Raw genomic sequence first — 21,429 nt, 5'->3', positions numbered from 1 at the left:
GGGATAACCCTAGTAACTATAGGCCGGTGAGTCTCACTTCTGTTGTGGGCAAAGTCTTAGAGAGAATTGTAAGGGATAGGATTTATGCACATCTGGATAGGAATAATGTGATCAAGGATAGTCAGCATGGTTTTGTGAAGGGCAGGTCGTGCCTCACAAACCTTTTTGAATTCTTTGAAAAGGTGACGAAGGAGGTTGATGAGGGGAAAGCGGTAGATGTGGTATATATGGATTTTAGTAAGGCGTTTGATAAGGTTCCCCATGGTAGGCTACTGCAGAAAATACGGAGATATGGCATTGAGGGTGAGTTGGAGGTTTGGATTAGGAATTGGCTGGATGGAAGAAGACAGAGGGTAGTAGTTGATGGCAAAGTTTCTTCATGGAGTGCCGTCACTAGCGGTGTTCCGCAAGGATCTGTTTTGGGACCATTGCTGTTTGTCATTTTTATAAATGACCTGGAAGAGGGGTTAGAAGGTTGGGTGAGCAAGTTTGCGGATGATACGAAAGTCGGAGGAGTTGTTGACAGTGAGGAAGGATGTGGCAGGTTACAGCAGGATATAGATAAGCTGCAGAACTGGGCAGAAAGGTGGCAAATGGAATTCAATGTAGCTAAGTGTGAGGTGATTCACTTTGGGAAGAATAACAAAAAGATGGGGTACTGGGCTAATGGTCGGATACTTGGTAGTGTGGATGAGCAGAGGGATCTTGGTGTCCATGTACACAGATCTCTGAAAGTTGCCACCCAGGTAAATAGTGCGGTGAGGAAGGCATATGGCGTACTGGCTTTTATTGGTAGAGGAATTGAGTTCCGGAGTCCTGAGGTCATGATGCAGTTGTATAAGACTCTGGTGCGGCCGCATCTGGAATATTGTGTGCAGTTTTGGTCGCCATACTATAGGAAGGATGTGGAGGCACTGGAACGGGTGCAGAGGAGGTTTACCAGGATGTTGCCTGGTATGGAAGGAAGATCATATGAGGAAAGACTGAGACACTTGGGGCTGTTTTCATTAGAGAAAAGAAGGTTTAGGGGTGACTTGATTGAGGTGTACAAGATGATTAGGGGGTTAGATAGGGTTGACAGTGTGAACCTTTTCCCGCGTATGGAGTCGGGTATTACAAGGGAGCATAGCTTTAAATTAAGGGGGGGTAGATATAGGACTGAAGTTAGGGGTAGGTTCTTCACTCAGCGAGTCGTAAGTTCATGGAATGCCCTGCCAGTAGCAGTGGTGGACTCTCCCTCTTTATGGGCATTTATGCGGGCATTGGATAGGTATATGGAGGATAGTGGGTTAGTATAGGTTAGGTGGGCTTGGATCGGCGCAACATCGAGGGCCAAAGGGCCTGTACTGCGCTGTATTATTCTATGTTCTATGTTCTATGTTTACTCCGAGAGTAGTAAGGACGTGGAACGCACTGCCTGCAACAGTAGTAGACTGGCCAATTTTACAGGCATTTAAATGGCCATTGGATAAACATATTGATGAAAATGGAATAGCGTAGGACAGATGGGCTTCAGATTGGTTCCACAGATCAGTGCAACATAGAGGGCCTGTACTGCGCTGCAATGTTCTTTGTTCTAGATGATGGCGCAGGTCTCTCTGGTTGTGTGCCCATTTTAAAATTGGTACCATTCAGTTTGTATTTCTTCTCCTCAGCCTTTCATCCAAACGGAACTGTTGCACCTTTCTCACCCTTTCAGTGAGTTGTCATGTGTCTGTCCATGTCACCAGCCTGCTGAGATCCTTCTGAATCTGCTCACATCCCATCAATTCGGGTATCCGTGGAAACCATTTCAAGGAAACAAGGCAACTGCAACGTGCAATTCGCAAGACAAATGTTGCATTGGCCTTCAGTACAACAAGATTTGAGTTCAGTAGTAAGGATGTCTTATGATGGTGATACAGGGATGTTGGTGAGACAAGACAAGCAGGGTTGTGTGCAGTTTGGGTCTCCCTGCCAGAGGGAGATATCCTTCCCACAGAGGGAATACACTGGAGGTTCACTCAGCTGATACCAAGGATCCACTTCAGGACGCGGCTGAAGAGCCTCAGTGCGGTGAGATACAGACTCACTGAGATTCCTGATGAGCAGCTCATGCTTAAAATGTCGACTCTCCTGCTCCTCTGCCTGACTGCCTGTGCTTTTCCAGCACCATACTCTTTGACTCTGTTCTCCAGCATTTGCAGTCCTCACAATCTCCTGATACTGGGGATGGCAGGACTGTCCCATGAGGAGAGTTTGGTTTATCTGGGCCACAAGAATAAGGGGGAAGAAATTGAATGAAACATATTCAGTTCTAACAGGGCTATACAGACTAGACGTTTTCCCTGTTAGGGGAGTCTTGAACAAAATGTCACAGTCTCAGGATTTGGGCTAATACATTACGAATGGAGATGATGTGAACTTACTCCACGCAAAGAGTGTTAAACATGTGGAATTCTCTCCCACTGAAGGCCGTGGAGGTCACGTCACTCAATATATTCAGGAAAGAGAATGACAATGTTTTGGATGTTAAAGACATCACGGGGTATGGAGCTAACGTGGGAATATGGCATCGGGATAGAGAATTAGCCATGAACACACTAAATGGGGAAGCAAGCTCTAAGGGCTGGATGGCCTATTCCTGCTATTGGTTTCTGTCAGCTCAGTGTCCTCCTGAAAATCTCATCGTGAAACCGATCAATAGCTGTTTTCATTCAGACATGCCTGCATCTTGAAAATGTGACCTTTCTTTGCAGAAGTTGTTTTCATTCGGTCTGTCGATGAAAGTGATACAATCAATTCCTCAACCACAACATCTCATAGATGCCCAGCCTTGAGTTTCTAGAGCTGTTTGGTGCCTATCCCATTTAGCACAGTGATAGTGCCACACAACATGATGGAGGTGATTCTCAACATGAAGGATGGCCTTCGTCTCCACAAGGACTGTGAAGTGGTCACTTTTACCAATACCATCATGACCAGATGCATCTGCAGTTGGAAGATTGGTAAGGATGCTAAGGTATGTTTTTTCCTCTTGTTGGCTTCCTCATCACCTGCTGCAGATCCAGTCTAGCAGCCATGGCCTGTAGGACCTGACCAGCTCAATCATTAATTTGCTGCAATGCGACTCTTGATGACAGAAATTTAAATCCACCAGCCAGAGCACATTATTTTTCCTTGCCATTCTTAGTGCTTTCTTTGAGTATTATTCAATATAGAGAAGCACTGATTCATCAGCTGAGGGAAGACAATATGTGGTAATCAGCAGGAGGTTTATGGGACATAATGGGGTCAGCGTCAATGTTGGGGTCTCCCAGAGCAACTTCCTCCCATCTGTTCACTACTGTGTCAACACCTCTGCTGGGTCTGTCTGCTGGTGAGACAGGACATATCCAGGGATGGTGATGGTGGTGTTTGGGACATTATCTGTAAGGAATGATTCTGTGAGTATCCTTTTGTTATGGAATGCTCCCATGTTTATTCCTATTCACTGCTTCCTGTCAGCTATCCCATTCTAAAACCATGATCATATATTAGCCCCAATCTCATAACGTTTGATTTGCATAATAGGCTTGGGGCATTATTAAAACTCTTTTCAATAATCCAAATGAATTGCATCCATTGGTTCTCCATAATTTGTCTACCAGTCGGCTTCTGAAATATAATTCCCATTTCTTAAAACTATGTTGAATTTGTCAATGCCCATTATTTTCAGTCACAATAATTTCTCCAAAACCAATTATTTCCTAATTTTATTCTACTTTTGTTTTTCCCAAATGATTTAGGATTCCTACTATTCTGGTTTTGTTTTCTTTTGTGAAGATAGAACTGAAGTAGTTGCTTCATACATCTGGGATTGTCCATTCTCCATTTTTCATTCTCTGGTTTCATAAGGTAAGGAAGCTGAATTTCTTTCCTATTTTCCAATTGACATACTTTTAGAAACCACTGCAGTTCACTGTTAAATCCCGTGTGACTGTGCTCTTCAGAAACCCATCAATTCCTGTCACAGAAGCATGCATTCTGCAACATCAGATATACAGCACAATCCACATCAGTCACAGCTTCCCACATTAGGCCCATTGCTGTGAATATTATAATAAATCAAGTGCTCGTCCAAGCACCATTTAACAATTGTGAGGTTACCTGCCACAATTGCCTTCTCAGGAAGTGCATTTCAGGGCCCCAAAACCTTCTGGGTGACAAACGATCTTCAAGCCCTCTCTAAGCTCAACCCTTCACTTTTAAAACGTGCTTCCTTGTTCCTGGCCCTTTCACTAAAGGGAACAGCTGCTGTCTATCCAACCTGTCCATGCCCCTAGTAATCTTATTTTTCTGAGTTACATCCCCCTCAGATTTCTCTGCTCCAAAGCAAACAACCCGAGCTTATCCAGCCTCTCTTCATAGCTAATACCTTCCATCCCAGGGAATATCCTTGTGCATCTCCTCTCCATCCTCTCCAGTGCAATCACATCTTCCCATAATGTGGCACCCAGACTAAACATAGTACTTCATCTTGGCCTAACCAAAATCCTGTACAGCTCTTACGATCTACTCTAACCTTACACCTCTAATGCATTGTCTGAGCTGAGATTTCACCTTAAGTAATCTTGTGAATGTGACTAGAAAGAGGTTCTGGGATTTACATATTAATAAATCAAAACCTGCACCCCATTCTAAAAGATGAAAGACTTAACAGCAATTTAGGTTTGTTTAATATATCATATCCTTTGCATTAGACTATGATCTTGCACTATAAAATCTGTGTCTTATGATCCTGCCCACTATCTTCCCACAAGCAGCACTCCGAAACCTAGTACTTCCAAATAAACCTGTTGGACTATAAACTGGTGTTGTGTGATTTTTAACTTTGATAAATAAAGGCTATGCCCATGGTCTCCAATGCCTTATTAACTAACCTACTAATCTGTCCAATCATATTCAGGGATATTTGGAGAAGCATCCTCTGAGCTTCCTAGTGTGCTGCCATTCATTAAGTACTCCACTATCTGGTTCCATCTTCCAAAGCGCCTTAACTTATATTTATTAGAGTTAAATTCCATCTGCCATTGATCTGCGCATGTGACCATTCCATCTATATCTGCCTGTAACATAAAAGTTTCCTCTTCACTGTCAACCACCCAGGCAATTGTTATGTCAAACACAAGCTTACTTATCACGTTCTCCCCACCACTTTCCTCCACATTCACATCTACATCATTACTGCATACTACAATTAATAAGAGACTCAGCACTGATCCCTGTGTTACAGCAGCGGACACAGGTCTCCAGTCACACAAACAGCCTTCTACCACCACCCTCTGCCTCTTTTCACTCAGATAACTTTGGATATAATTTGCCAAGTTACCCTTAATACCATGAGATTTTGTTTGGTTTATCAGCTCCCTATGTATAGCTTTGTCAAAGGCCTTACCTTACTGAAAAGATAAAGACATGCTGACTGTTACGACACAGGATAAACTCTCCTGCTTAATTTAAAATCAGCAACACTGAAAAGATTTATCCTGTGCAGTAATGTGTAAAGATTTGAGTGACCAAGGACTATTTAAAGTAAAATTAACAACTTTATTTCTTAAAGTATAACAGAGAATAATTAACTAACCACTATTTGCAATTTCTTTCTCTAACCTATCTTATACCTTTCCTTCTATAATATTAGTCTGATAAAACTCCCAATTAAGATTTACAAACAACACTTCTTATCTCAAGTCTCAGCAGCTGTAAGTTCTTGGTTCTTGTCTTCGGATCTTAGTGTGTCTTCTTTTTGCCTTGTTTGGAATTTCTGCATCACATATTACTGATTGAAAGGGTACCTTTTTAAGAGAGCTGTTTTTCAGGCAGTCTGTTTACATGCTGGGATTGGCAGTTCTCCTCTCGACTGTTCAATTTTCGCCCAGTCTAATACCCCAGAGCATTGGATTGTGTCATTGGCTTTTAAGATTGTCAATATACTAAATTCAAACTTGATTGGAAATTGGTATTTTTTCGGGGTATAATTTAAACTGAATGGCTGAATTCGAATTTTCTTTTGTCTCCAGGCAACAAGTTAATCGAATGGTTTGACTGAATATTACATTGTTACCTTCTTCAAAACACTTGCTCCTATGTCCAGTAGTTCTGCTGCTTTTAACTCTTTTAAAGGTACACCCACATCTTCATAACACTTCCCCTTAAGAAAAAAAATGAATTATCATAATTAAAATATACTTTTATTTTTTCTCTCCTTTTAAAACACATTATCCTAACATACAGATAACTTTAATATAAGATCACCGTAACTTTTTCCCACATACCTGTATATGTATAATATTATTAAATAAAGACAAATCTCATCTATCAGTTAAATCCGTGATAACACATCTGCAATTACATTCTTCTGACCCATGACATGTATGATTTTTAAATTATAAGTCTGTAACATAAGACTCCAATGAAATATTCTTATATTCTTATCTTTAAAATGATCTAAGAATGTAAGCGGATTGTGGTCAGAGTACACAACCGAGTTCGTGACATACACATTAAAATGTTGTAAGGCCAGTACCAAACTCAGTCGTTCCTTTTCGATTGTGGAGTATTTCCTCTAGTGGATGTTGATCTTCTTTGTAAAGTAACCAACTGGCAGTTCAATCCTAACCTCATCTTCCTGTAGGAGTACTGCTCCAACTCCAACATCACTAGCAACGACGACGACTTTAAAAGGTTTGGAAAAGTTTGTTGTAGCTAAAACTGGTTTGGTGGTTAATATCAATTTCAAATGGTCAAATACTTCCTGGCATGATTCTGTCCACTGAAACTTTGCGTTCTTCTTCAGCAAATCGGTTAATGGTGTCACTATACTGCCCAAGTTTGGAACAAGCTTCTGACAAAATCCGCTGAGTCCTGAGAATCAAAGCACCTCTTTCGTTGAGGTTGCTTGTAGAAATTCCTCGGTGGCCTTCGTCTTTGCGTTCCACGGGGTCAACCTTCCATGACCGATGTTATGCCCCAAGAACATCACTTCTGCTTTCATGAATTCCATTTCATTGAATTTTATCACCAGTTTTGCTTCTTGTAGTTGTTCAAAGAGCTCTGCCAAGTGTACCATGTGATCTTTCCAGGACTTACTAAAGATCACTACATCGTCCAAATAGACTGCACAGTTTTTTTTAACCCAGTCACAACTGGGTTAGCACTGCTGCCTCACAGCGCCAGAGACCCGGGTTCATTTCCCGCCTCAGGCGACTGACTGTGTGGAGTTTGCACATTCTCCCCGTGTCTGCGTGGGTTTCCTCCGGGTGCTCCGGTTTCCTCCCACAGTCCAAAGATGTGCAGGTTAGGTAAATTGGCCATACTAAATTGCCTGTAGTGTTAGGTAAGGGGTAAATGTAGGGGTATGGGTGGGTTGCGCTTCGGCGGGGCGGTGTGGACTTGTTGGGCCGAAGGGCCTGTTTCCACACTGTAAGTAATCTAATCTAATCTAATCTAATCTAAAACTCTGTTCATGAATCTTTGGAATGTGGCAGACATGTTCTTCATTCCAAAGGACATCTCCTTAAACTGATATCACCTGTTTGGGGTTACAAATGCAGAAATTTCTTTCGCCATCTCTGATAAAAGTATCTGCCAGTAACCACGCATTAAGTACAACTTTGTGATGTAATTGGCTTGTTCAACTTTCTCAATACAGTCCTCCAATCTAGGAATTGGGTATGAGTCCAATTTTGTAACAGTGTTGACTTTCTGATAATCCACGCAGAATCATTGAGTCCCGTCCGGTTTGGAAACTAAGACGATCAGCGATAACCACTCACTCTGGCTTGGTTCAATGATATCCTCGACGAGCATGGGCTTCCACCTCCTCCTGGACCTGTCTGGCTTTGAGAGGATTAAGCCGATAGGGGTGTTATTTTATTGGAGCAGTATTCCCTACATCTATTTCATGTACAATAGCATTAGCCCTCTCCATCTGATTCTTACATATGTCCTTGTACTGCAGTAACAATGCTTTCAACTCCATTCTATGCTGCTGAGAGAGATAGCTTACTAATCTGTCCCACTCCTCAAGGACTCCTTCAATTTTTAATCTATTTTGAGGCACATCAAAATCCACATCATCTGGATTTGATTCCTCACTCTGCAGAGCAGTAACTAACACATGTTTCCCCAGTTCTTTCTCTCCAGTGTAATATGGTTTCAACATATTCACATGACATACTCAATACTTTTTTTTTTCTATCTGGCATCTTTACTAAATAGTTCACCTGACTCAACTTTTTCTCAGTTTGATAGGAACCACTAAGTCTGGCTTTGAAGGGATCTCCTATCACTGGTAACAGTACTAGCAGGTTATCCCCTTGGGAAAATGTCCGAGTCTCAGAGCTTTTATTTGCCACCTGCTTCATTCTATACTGTGCCCTCTTTAGGTGCTGTTTAGCTAATTCACCTACTCGATTTAGTCTCTCCCTCACCTCCGATACATAATCTAAGTGTGAGATCTCTGACTTTGGTCGTGTCAATTTTTCTTTAATTAATTTCAAAGGACCTCTCACTTCATGTCCGAATATTAACTCAAAGGGAGTAAACTGAGTAGATTTGCTCTGGGCATCACTAATGGCAAACAATATGACTGGGATACCTTTATCCCAATCATTTGGGTAATCCTGACAGTATGTTGTCAACATAGGCTTCAAGGTCTGATGCCACCTTTCTAAAGCTCCCTGGAATTCAGGATGATACACGTTAGATTTCAAGTGCTGTATACCTAAGCTATCCATAACCTCTTTAAACAGCCTACCGGTAAAATTTGACCCTTGGACGGACTGAATCTCTCTGGGTAGCCCATGCCGTGTGAAGAAAGTTACTAACTCCTCTACCACCTTTTTTTGCTTTGATACTCCATAATGGAATTGTCTCCAGAAATCTGGCAAACACATCCATTATGGTTCACAAGTACTAATTCGCACTTTTAGTTCTTAGGAGGGGATCTACAAAATCAATTACAACCCATGTGAAAGGTTCTTCAAATGCAGAAATTAGCAACAAAGGTGCTGGTTTTATTACCACCTATGGCTTTCCTACCATTTAGCATGTATGACGCGTTCAGCAAAAGTTAACCACATCCGTGTGCATTCTAGGCCAGTAAAAATATTTTTGTACCTTAGCCTGAGGTTTTTGCAGCCCTAGGTGACCTCCTATAGGTAGTTCATGTGCTACCTGTAACACTTCCTGTCAGTATGCTACCGGCAACATAATCTGGTGCACTTTGGCCCATTTCTCCTCAGCACTAACCTGCCGTGGTCTCCATTTCCATCTGAGGATTCTATCTTTCAGATAATAACCCTCTGCCATATTGCCTGCCTCCTTTTTAGAGTATGAATCCACATATGTATCTTTTATCGTCTTGTCTTGCTGTTGCAAGTATCCTAGCCTTTCAGGGCTAAACATTTAGAACATAGAACATAGAACATAGAACAATACAGCACAGAACAGGCCCTTCGGCCCACGATGTTGTGCCGAACTTCTAACCTAGATTAAGTACCCATCCATGTACCTATCCAAATGCCGCTTAAAGGTCGCCAATGATTCCGACTCTACCACTCCCACGGGCAGCGCATTCCATGCCCCCACCACTCTCTGGGTAAAGAACCCACCCCTGACATCTCCCCTATACCTTCCACCCTTCACCTTAAATTTATGTCCCCTTGTAACACTCTGTTGTACCCGGGGAAAAAGTTTCTGACTGTCTACTCTATCTATTCCTCTGATCATCTTATAAACCTCTATCAAGTCACCCCTCATCCTTCACCGTTCCAACGAGAAAAGGCCGAGAACTCTCAACCTATCCTCGTACGACTTCCTCTCCATTCCAGGCAACATCCTGGTAAATCTTCTCTGCACCCTCTCCAAAGCTTCCACATCTTTCCTAAAGTGAGGCGACCAGAACTGCACACAGTACTCCAACTGTGGCCTAACCAAAGTCCTGTACAGCTGCAACATCACTTCACGACTCTTGAATTCAATCCCTCTGCTAATGAACGATAATACTCCATAGGCCTTCTTACAAACTCTATCCACCTGAGTGGCAACCTTCAAAGATCTATGTACATAGACCCCAAGATCCCTCTGTTCCTCCACCTGACTAAGAACCCTACCATTAACCCTGTATTCCGCATTCTTATTTGTTCTTCCAAAATGGACAACCTCACACTTGGCAGGGTTGAACTCCATCTGCCACTCCTCAGCCCAGCTCTGCATCATATCTAAGTCCCTCTGCAGCCGACAACAGCCCTCCTCACTGTCCACAACTCCACCTATCTTCGTATCATCGGCAAATTTACTGACCCACCCTTCGACTCCCTCATCTAAGTCATTAATAAAAAATTACAAACAGCAGAGGACCCAGAACTGATCCCTGCGGAACTCCACTTGTAACTGGGCTCCAGGCTGAATATTTACCATCTACCACCACTCTCTGCCTTCGACCGGTTAGCCAGTTTTCTATCCAATTGGCCAAATTTCCCTCTATCCCATGCCTCCTGACTTTCCGCATAAGCCTACCATGGGGAACCTTGTCAAATGCCTTACTAAAATCCATGTACACTACATCCACTGCTCTTCCCTCATCCACATGCTTGGTCACCTCCTCGAAGAATTCAATAAGACTTGTAAGGCAAGACCTACCCTTCACAAATCCGTGCTGGCTGTCCCTAATCAAGCAGTGTCTTTCCAGATACTCATAAATCCTATCCCTCAGTACCCTTTCCATTACTTTGCCTACCACAGAAGTAAGACTAACAGGCCTGTAATTCCCAGGGTTATCCCTATTCCCTTTTTTGAACAGGGGCACAACATTCGCTACTCTCCAGTCCCCTGGTACCACCCCCGTTGCCAGTGAAGACGAGAAGATCATTGCCAACGGTACTGCAATTTCCTCTCTTGCTTCCCACATAATCCTAGGATATATCCCGTCAGGCCCGGGGGACTTGTCTATCCTCAAGTTGTTCAAAATGTCCAACACATCTTCCTTCCTAACAGGTATCTCTTCTAGCTTACCAGTCCATTTCACACTCTCCTCTTCTACAATACGGTCCCTCTCGTTCGTAAATACTGAAGAGAAGTACTTGTTCAAGACCTCTCCTATCTCTTCCGACTCAATACACAGTCTCCCACTACTGTCCTTGATCGGACCTACCCTCGTTCTCGTCATTCTCAGGTTTATCACATACGCATAAAATGCCTTGGGGTTATCCTTGATCCTATCCGCCAACGATTTTTCATGCCCTCTCTTAGCTCTCCTAATCCCTTTCTTCAGGTCCCTTCTGGCTATCCTGTATCCCTCCACTGCTCTGTCGGAATCCTGTTTCCTCAACCTTATGTAAGCCTCCTTCTTCCTCTTTACCAGACATTCAACCTCTCTCGTCAACCAAGGCTCCCTCACACGACCATTTCTTTCCTGCCTGATAGGTACATACATATCATGGACACGTCGTATCTGCTCTTTGAAAAAGTTCCACATTTCCACCACATCCTTCCCTGACAGCGTATGCTCCCAACGTATGCTCCTCAAATCCTGCCTTACAGCATCGTAATTTCCCTTCCCCCAATTATAAAATCTACCTTGTTGTGCGCACCTATCTCTCTCCATAACCAAGGTGAAAGTCACAGAATTGTGGTCACCATCACCAAAATGTTCACCCACTAACAAGCCCACCACTTGTCCCGGTTCATTACCGAGTACCAAATCCAATATGGCCTCCCCTCTGGTTGGACAATCTACATACTGCGTTAGAAAAGCTTCCTGGACACACTGCACAAACACCGCCCCATCCAATCTACTTGATCTAAAGAGCTTCCAATCAATATTTGGGAAGTTGAAGTCGCCCATGACTACGACCCTGTGGCTTCTGCACCTTTCCAAAATCTGTTTCCCAATCTGTTTCTCCACATCTCTGCTGCTATTGGGGGGCCTATAGTAAACACCCAACAAGGTGACTGCACCTTTCCTGTTTCTGACTTCAGCCCATACTACCTCCAGAGGCAGATCCCCCTCAAACTTCCTTTCTGCAGCCGTTATACCATTTCTAATTAGCAATGCCACCCCCCCTCCTTTTTTCCCACCCTCCCTAATCTTACTGAAACACCTGTAACCAGGAACCTCCAACAGCCATTCCTGTCCCACATCTATCCACGTTTCCGTGATGGCCACAACATCGTAGTCCCAGGTACTGATCCACGCCTTAAGTTCACCCACCTTATTTCTGATACTCCTTGCGTTGAAGTATACGCACTTGAGCCCATCTCTGTGTCCGCAAGTAGTCCCTGTCAGTGCTACCTTCTCCACAGCCTCCCTACAGTCTTGGGCATCCTGACAAACAGCTAACCTACTTGCTGGACGACAAGTCCGGATCCCATCCCCCTGCCAAATTAGTTTAAACCCCCCCGAAGAGTGCTAGCAAACCTACCCCCCAGGATATTGGTGCCCTTCTGGTTCAGGTGCAACCCGTCCTGTTTGTACAGGTCCCACCTTCCCCAGAATGCAGTCCAATTGTCCAAATATCTGAAGCCCTCCCTCCTACACCAGCCTTGCAGCCACGTGTTCAACTGCACTCTCTCCCTATTCTTTGCCTCACTGTCACGTGGCACCGGCAACAACCCAGAGATGACGACTCTGTCTGTCCTAGCTTTTAGCTTCCAGCCTAACTCCTTGAGCTCTTGAATGACCTCCCCACCCCTCTTCCTACCTATGTCGTTGGTGCCAATGTGCACCACGACTTCTGGCTGCACACCCTCCCCCTTAAGGATTCTGAAGGCACGGTCTGAGACGTCTCGGACCCTAGCACCCGGGAGGCAACAAACCATCCGTGAGTCTCGCCCATGTCCACAGAACCGCCTGTCCGTCCCTCTAACTAGAGAGTCCCCTATAACTAGCGCTCTCCTCCTCTCCCCCTTTCCCTTCTGAGTCTCAGAGCCACAGACCCCTTCACTGCAGCTTACACCTGCAACGCTGTCCCCCCCAACAGTTTCCAAAGCTGTATATTTATTTTTTAGGGGAACGACCACAGGGGAACCCTGCACTGCCTGCTTCTTCCCCTTCCCACCTCTAACTGTTACCCAGCTACCTCTGTTCTCCGGCGTAACTATGTCCCTGTAGCTTCTATCAATCACCCTCTCAGCCTCTCGAATAATCCTCAGTTCATCCAACTACAGTTCCAGTTCCCTAACTCGTTCGGTGAGGATCAGGATCTGACTGCATTTCCTGCAGACGAAGTCGGCAGGAGTATCGGTGGTCACCCCTACCTCGAACATCCGGCAGGAGGAACATTTCACCGCCTGCGCTGCCATGACTGTACACTTTCTCCAAAAACAAGAACACTGAGTCAAGAACACTGAGTCACTTACCTGTGGACTTTAAAGTTAGGTTAGAGGAGGAGGGTGGGAGGGAGGCCCTACGGAAGTAGGACCTGGGGTGTAGAACACACCCACGCAAATACTAATCACTTACCTTCCCGCCCAGCTATGCGCTCCAACCTCACTTCCGCTGCTCCCACTCAAATGACCGTTGGTGATTAAAGGGTGAGTATTTATACTCACAGTTCTCCTTCCCGGCTGCCCCTCTGTTTGCCGTCACTTCCTCTGCTGCTCCCGCTCTTTTTGTGAAGAGAGAATAAAAAAACACCGCTGCCCGCTACAGGTAAGTAATTTTGAAACAAACTGTTTTACCTTAGCTGTAGTCTCCCGGGTTCGCCTGACTCTCTGCCTGTTCAGGTTTTTCCTGCACTATTTCACCAAACAGGTTATCTGCTAACTGAACCTCAACTCCTTCAGCTTTCTCTTCATTTTTCTCATCGTGCTGTGACTTATGATAATGGGATCTGGTTACTACACAGTCTAGGAAAATATCAGGATATTTCTGTTTGAACTCCTCAGTTTCTCGGTTTTCCTTGAGCTTCTCCACAACAAGGGGTGTCACTCCCACCTTGGATCCTGCCAAATCATTTCCAAGAATAAACTGAATTCCTGGAACTGACACTCTGTCAATCACTCCCACTATAACTTCCCCAGTCTTATGTTGGCATTCCAACCTGATCTTACATAGGGGATCGCTAAATTTCTGTCCATCTATCCCAGAGGTTACGACATTCTCAGGTAACAGATCAGAAAGAGTGCATATTCTCTCATCCCTTACTATCAGCAACTGGTTAGATCCTATATCTCTCAAAATTATAACTTCTTGTCCTTCTCCCCCTGTTCTTTCTGAGCAAAGTTTGCTCACGGAGGTGATTTCTTTGTAGATATCAGGTACTAACTCCATACCCAGGCCCTGCACTCTCCTGCAGCTCCTTGGCTCTTCTTGGGGTTTCCTTTACTGCCTTCAATAATGCCACGGGCTTAGCATTTTTTTACCGCATCTTTTCCCACAGTGCCTTTCTTTAATGACCAGCACTGTGTCAGTACATGTTCCACTTTACCACAGTGGAAACATCTGAGGCCTTTCACCTTCTTTCCTCCCTCCTGGGCTTCTTCTTTATCCTGTTGTAAAATCTTACTAGTGCTCTCTACTCTTGGTTTAGTAGTGAATTCTTACCATCTCTGGAAGTGAGTTTTTAAACTCCTCCAGCAGAATAATTTGAGTGGGAGCAGCGTCGAAGGTAAAAGCGAACCCGGGAGACTACAGCAAAGGTAAGACAGTTTGTTTTAAAATTGCTTACCTGTAGCGGGCAGCGGTGTGTTTTTTTTACTCTCTCTCCACAGAGAGCGGGAGCAGCAGAGGAAGTGACGGCAAGCAGAGGGGCAGCCGGGAAGGAAAAGTGAGTATATAAGTCAGGAAGGCGGCTAAACCCGAGATTCTACACCTGTAGTATCTCCCACCCACCCTCCTCCTCTAACCTTCTTAACTACTCTGCTTTTTCTTTTAAGGTAAGGATTTTTATTTCTTTACCAGGGACTAGTTAAAAATTTACTTTGTTTTTTTTTGTGTGTGTATACATCAAGTCCTTATTTAGGGTAAAAAAAAAACTATAACAGAGAGGTATCAGAAGGTATTCTAATTCATACTTGTACAAAGTAACTAATTAACTAACTAAGCAGAGATGGCTGGGCAGGTGATGTGCTGTAGCTGTCTGATGTGGGAGCTGGCTGATCCCATTGTGAACGGCAGTGACCACATCTGCAGCAAGTGTTGGTTGCTGGAAGAACTCCGGATCAGAGTTGATGATCTGGAATCTGAGCTTCAAACACTGCGGCACATCCGGGATGGGGAGAGTTACCTGGATGCTTTGTTTCAGGAGGCAGTCACACCTGGGAGATTAAGTAATTCACATTCAGCTAGTGATCAGACACAAAAGAGTGTAACTGTAAGTGAGGCAGGTAGGGGGAACCGGAGTTCAGGAGTGCAGGAGCCTCAGCCCTTGACCTTGTCCAACAGGTACGAGATTTTTGCTCCCTGTACAGATGAGGAAAAGGGCTCTGGACAGGATGAGCCAGCTGACCACGCACCATGGTGCAGAAGGCCATTCAAGAGGGGGGAGCTAATAGACAAGTAGTGGTTATAGGGGATTCTATAATTAGGGGGACAGATAGTATCCTTTGCAAGCCGGATCGGGAGTCTCGCATGGTGTGTTGCCTGCCCGGTGCCAGGGTACGAGACGTCTCCGACCGGCTTGAAAGGATATTGGAGCGGGAGGGGGAGGATCCAGTTGTTGTGGTCCACGTTGGTACCAACAACATAGGCAAGACTAGGGTGGAGGACCTGTTTGGGCATTACGAAGCACTAGGCAGGAAATTGAAGCACAGGTCCTCAAGGGTCATAATCTCCGGATTACTGCCCGAGCCACGTGCCAATTGGCATAGGGACAAGAGAATTAGGCAAGAAAACACGTGGCTAAGGGATTGGTGTGGGAAAGAGGGATTCCACTTCATGGGGCATTGGCATCAGTTTTGGAATGGGGGGATCTGTACCGTTGGGACGGTCTCCACCTGAACCGATCAGGTACCAATGTTCTAGCGAAGAGGATAAATAGGGTGGTCAGTAGGACTTTAAACTTCTGAGTTGGGGGGAAGGGAAAGTGAAAGCGACAGGGAGTATGGAGGTAAATGGCAAGATAAGCAGCAGGATAGCATGTTTCCAGGCGGATTTAAAATTGAGGCAGACTGAGAATGCAGTAAAAAGCAAGGATAACTTAGGACATATGACTTCCAACATCTCTAATGATAAGGAAGTTAGCATTAAGGCACTTTACCTGAATGCTCGTAGCATTCATAACAAAGCCGATGAACTAATGGCACAGATAATAGTGAATGATTATGATGTAGTAGGCATCACAGAGACTTGGTTACAGGGGGGTCAGGACTGGCAGTTAAACCTCCATGGTTTTTCAACTTATCGAAAAGACAGAGAGGTGGGCAGAGGGGGTGGGGTTGCCTTGTTAGTTAAGAACAAAATTAAATCTATGGTATTGAATGACATAGCGTCGGGTGATGTGGAGTCTGTGTGGGTGGAATTGAGGAACCACAAAGGCAAAAAAAACATAATTGGAGTTGTGTATAGACCTCCTAACAGTGGTCAGGACCAGGGACGCAACATGTACCGGGAAATAGAGAAGGCATGTCAGAAAGGCAAGGTTACATTGATCATGGGAGACTTCAATATGCAGGTGGACTGGGTAAATAATGTTGCTAGTGGATCTAAAGAAAGGGAATTCATGGAATGCTTACAGGATGGCTTTTTGGAACAGCTTGTCATGGAGCCCACAAGAGAGCAGGCTATTCTGGACCTAGTGCTTTGCAATGAACCAGACTCTATAAAAGATCTTAAAGTAAGGGAACCCTTAGGAAGTAGCGACCATAATATGATAGAGTTCAGTCTGGAGTTTGAAAGGGAGAAGGCAAAATCGGATGTAATGGTGTTACAGTTGAATAAAGGTAATTACGAGGGCATGAGAGAGGAACTGACTAAAATAGACTGGAAGCAGAGGCTAACCGGGAAGACAGTAGAGCAAAAATGGCAGGAAAAGAAAGATTAACCGGGGAGGGATTAGACAACCTTGGTTGACAAAGGAAGTCAGGAAATGTATTAAAGAAAAAGAGAGATCCTATAAAGTGGCTAAGAACAGTGGGAAATCAGAAGATTGGGAAGGATACAAAAGCAAACAGAGGATAACAAAGAGTGTAATAAGAAAGGAGAGGATCAAATATGAAGGTAGGCTAGCCAGTAATATTAGAAATAATAGTAAAAGTTTCTTTCAGTACATAAGAAACAAACGACAGGCAAAAGTAGACATTGGGCCACTTCAAACTGATGCAGGAAGCCTAGTGATGGGAGATAAGGAAATAGCAGGAGAACTTAACAAGTACTTTGCATCAGTATTCACAGTGGAAGACATGAGTAATATCCCAAAAATTAAAGGGTGTCACGGGGCTGAGTTGAGTATGGTTGCCATTACGAAAGAGATAGTGCTAGAAAAGTTAAAAAGTCTTAAAATTGATAAATCTCCTGGCCCCGATGGGATACACCCTAGAGTTCTGAGAGAGGTGGCTGAGGAAATAGCAGAGGCATTGGTTGAGATCTTTCAAGAGTCACTGGAGTCAGGAAAGGTCCCGGATGATTGGAAGATGGCTGTTGTAACCCCCTTGTTCAAGAAAGAATCAAGGCAAAAGATGGAAAATTATAGGCCAATCAGCTTAACCTCGGTTGTTGGTAAAATTCTAGAATCCATCATTAAGGATGAGGTTTCTAAATTCTTGGAAGAGCAGAGTCTGATTAGAACAAGTCAACATGGATTTAGTAAAGGGAGGTCATGCCTGACAAACCTGTTGGAATTTTTTGAAGAGGTAACAAGTAGGTTAGACCAGGGAAACCCAGTGGATGTGGTCTATCTAGACTTTCAAAAGGCCTTTGATAAGGTGCCACACGGGAGGCTGCTGAGCAAGGTGAGGGCCCATGGTGTTCGAGGTGAGCTGCTGGGATGGATTGAGGATTGGCTGTCTAACAGAAGGCAGAGAGTTGGGATAAAAGGTTCTTTTTCAGAATGGCAGCCGATGACGAGCGGTGTCCCGCAGGGTTCGGTGCTGGGGCCACAGCTGTTCGCATTATATATTAATGATTTGGATGAGGGAACCGGGGGCATTCTAGCGAAGTTTGCCGATGATACGAAGTTAGGTGGACAGGCAGGTAGTACTGAGGAAGTGGGGAGGCTACAGAAGGATCTAGACAGGTTGGGAGAGTGGTCCAGGAAATGGCTGATGGAATTTAACGTGAGCATAGACTACTTTCTAAATGGTGAGAAAATTAATAAAGCCAAAGCACAAAGGGATCTGGGAGTGCTAGTCGAGGATTCTCTAAAGGTAAACATGCAGGTTGAGTCCGTGATTAAGAAAGCGAATGCAATGTTGTCTCTTATCTCAAGAGGGTTGGAATATAAAAGCAGAGATGTACTACTAAGATTTTATAAAGCTCTGGTTAGGCCCCATTTGGAGTACTGTATCCAGTTTTGGTCCCCACACCTCAGGAAGGACATACTGGCACTGGAACGTGTCCAGCGGAGATTCACACGGATGATCCCTGGAATGACAGGTCTAACATATGAGGAACGGCTGAGGATACTGGGATTGTATTTGTTGGAGTTTAGAAGATTAAGGGGAGACTTAATAGAGACGTACAAAATAATACATGGCTTGGAAAAGGTGGATGCTAGGAAATTGTTTCAGTTAGACGAGGAGACTAGGACCCGTGGACACAGCCTTAGAATTAGAGGGGGTCATTTCAGAACAGAAATGCGGAGACATTTCTTCAGCCAGAGAGTGGTGGGCCTGTGGAATTCATTGCCACGGAGTGCAGTGGAAGCCGGGACGCTAAATGTCTTCAAGGCCGAGATTGATAGATTCTTGTTGTCTAGAGGAATTAAGGGCTACGGGGAGAACGCTGGTAAGTGGAGCTGAAATGCGCATCAGCCATGATTGAATAGCGGAGTGGACTCGATGGGCCAAATGGCCTTACTTCCACTCATATGTCTTATGGTCTTATGGTTTTATAATCTCTCTTTGAGCCTCAAATGTCCTACCTATTTTCAAAGCATGCACCCATTGATCAATGTGACTATGTTTAATTCTTTCAAACTCAATCTAAGTCTGACATAGTTCGTTCTTTGTGTTTCTGCACTGCTGTCTGTATGCTTCTGGTACCAATTCATAAGCATTTAAAATAGCCTGTTTGACGTCATCATAGTGTCTTGGCCCCCCGTCTGACAATGAGGCAAATATCTCATTAGCTCTGCTTACTAATTTAGTCTGAACTAGCATTATCCATAAATCCTTGGACCACTCCATCTGCCCAGTCAATCTTTCAAATGAAATAAAGAAAGCTTCAACACCTTTCTCATCAACATGTGGCAGAGTTTTGACATATTTATACATATGTCTCTTTTAATCTCCATCCGTTTAACTTGACTTTGCTGACTAAGTCACAACTTCTCAAGTTCAAATTCTCTCTCTGTTTCTTTTTCTTCTCTTTCTCTTTCTCTCTCCCTTCCTTCTCTCTCTCTTTGCTCAGCCAAGAACCTTCTCTGTGTCTTTTCCCCTCTTTCTCGCTTCTCTCTCTCTTTCTCTTTCTCTGTTCCTTTGTTTATCTTCTAACTCCATTTTCCTCAATTGTAATTTAAGTTTTTCTACCGCTGTTGCACTTGTCCATTTCTCTGAACACCAAACTATTTGAGTAGCCCCTTTACAATTTCAGCTTTACTTTTGTCCTTGGTTAAACCCAAATCTAACTTCTTTGCTAATTCTAACAATATGGCCTTTTTGTTTCTTTCTTAACTTTCTTGGCAAATTTGAGAATCATCTTCAAATCCCAGAACCACTTTTGCAATTTTAATGGCCATTTCTCTAACTTTTAATTTAATCAACCACAAGTCACCAACATTAAACAAATTGTCTCACCTATATTTTACTTAAAGATCTAGGACAAGAACCTTCAAGTGTTTAAATCTGCTGGGGTTTTTCATACCCCCAAATCCAATAAATCTATCTAAACCTGCTCAAATCACGGATCCGAGGCCCAAAACTATTACGACATGGGGTAAGCCCTCCTGCTTAATATAAAACCAGCAACACAGAAAGGATTTATCCCATGCATTGATCTGTAAACATTTGAGTGGCCAAGGACTATTTAAAGTAAAATTAACAACTTTATTTCTTAAAGTGTAGCAGAGCATAATTAACTAACCATCATTTACAATTTCTTTCTCGAACCTATCTTATACCTTTCCTTCTATTATACTAGTCCAATAAAACTTCCAATTAAGATTTACAAACAACACTTCTTACTCAAAACCAGGCAGCTGGAGGTTCTTGTCTTTGGATCTTCCTGTGTGTTCTTCTCTCCTTGTTAGGAATTTCAGCGTCACATTTTACTGATCGAAAAGGTACCTTTTTAAGAGAACTACTTTTCAGACAGTCTGTTTACATGCTGGGCTTGTCCATTCTCCTCTCAAATGTTCAATTTCCCCCTGGTCTTATAGCCCAGAGCATCGGATTGTGTCATTGGCTTTTAAGATTGTCAATTCAGACTTGATTGGAAATTGGTATTTTTCGGGATATAATTTAAACTGATGGGCAAAATTTGAATATGTTTCTGTCTCCAGGCAACAAGCTAATCGAGTTGTTTGACCCAGTGTTACATTCTTCAGAACACTTTGTGCTGGGTCTGTAGTTCTGCTGCTTTTAACTCTCTTAAAGGTGCACCCACATCTTCATAACACTGACTATGCCTGATGAAACTTTATTTCTCTAAATGGAGATCGATTTTCTCCTTTCCTATTTTCTCCAGTCATTTCCCAATATTGATGATCACTGGTCTGAGATGGTCTGCTCTATCTCCACCATCCTTCCTGTAAAGCGGAACTCCATTAGCTGTTCCTCAGTTCTCTGACACCTCCCCGTGATCAGATATGAATTAAACATTTGAATCAGAGTCTTCCCTCCCTTGTCTCCCACAGCAGTCAGATATATAACTATTCAGGACCTGGATATTTGTCCAATTTTACACCAGCCAAACCATCAATCTCTTCTCATATCTTACATCAATCTGCTCAAGAGCTTTGCAATCTAACTTCTTGAAATCTGTACTTGTAACCTCCTTCTCCCAAATAAAACAGATGCGAAACACTCAAATAAGAATTTACCAATGTTCTCCAGCTTCATGAAATGATTGCTTCTTTGGTTCTTAGTCAGCCCTAATTGCTTCCTGATTATTCTGTTCCACTTGACCTGCGTGTAGAATATCTTTGCGCTCTCCCTAATTTTGCCTGCCAGCAGTTCTCCATGCTCCTGCGTCAGTCACACCTGTCTATGTGATTTTTTTAAAGTTTCACTGCAATCACCGCTGATTGTTTGAGACACCAGAAAACACAGGGTGAGTTTCCTCATCAGATAATCTTGCCATTTGAGGGA

General features: G+C 43.7%; 1 long non-coding RNA gene across 1 annotated transcript; it reads right to left on the bottom strand.

Moving 5' to 3' along the window:
• Positions 1-6,192: 6,192 nt before the first annotated feature.
• Positions 6,193-20,781, bottom strand: LOC148148883 (uncharacterized). The gene is made up of 3 exons (XR_015758329.1): positions 20,305-20,781; positions 14,694-14,728; positions 6,193-7,860 (listed from the first exon to the last, which is right to left on the bottom strand). It is a non-coding gene; the product is annotated as an uncharacterized LOC148148883 (long non-coding RNA).
• Positions 20,782-21,429: the final 648 nt, after the last annotated feature.

This window comes from Chiloscyllium plagiosum, unplaced genomic scaffold (genome assembly GCF_037043375.1).
Source record: "Chiloscyllium plagiosum isolate Xiang-an unplaced genomic scaffold, Cpla_swu_hap1 HiC_scaffold_10, whole genome shotgun sequence".
Taxonomy (NCBI): Eukaryota; Metazoa; Chordata; class Chondrichthyes; order Orectolobiformes; family Hemiscylliidae; genus Chiloscyllium; species Chiloscyllium plagiosum.
This window is presented reverse-complemented; position numbering and strand designations above follow the sequence as displayed.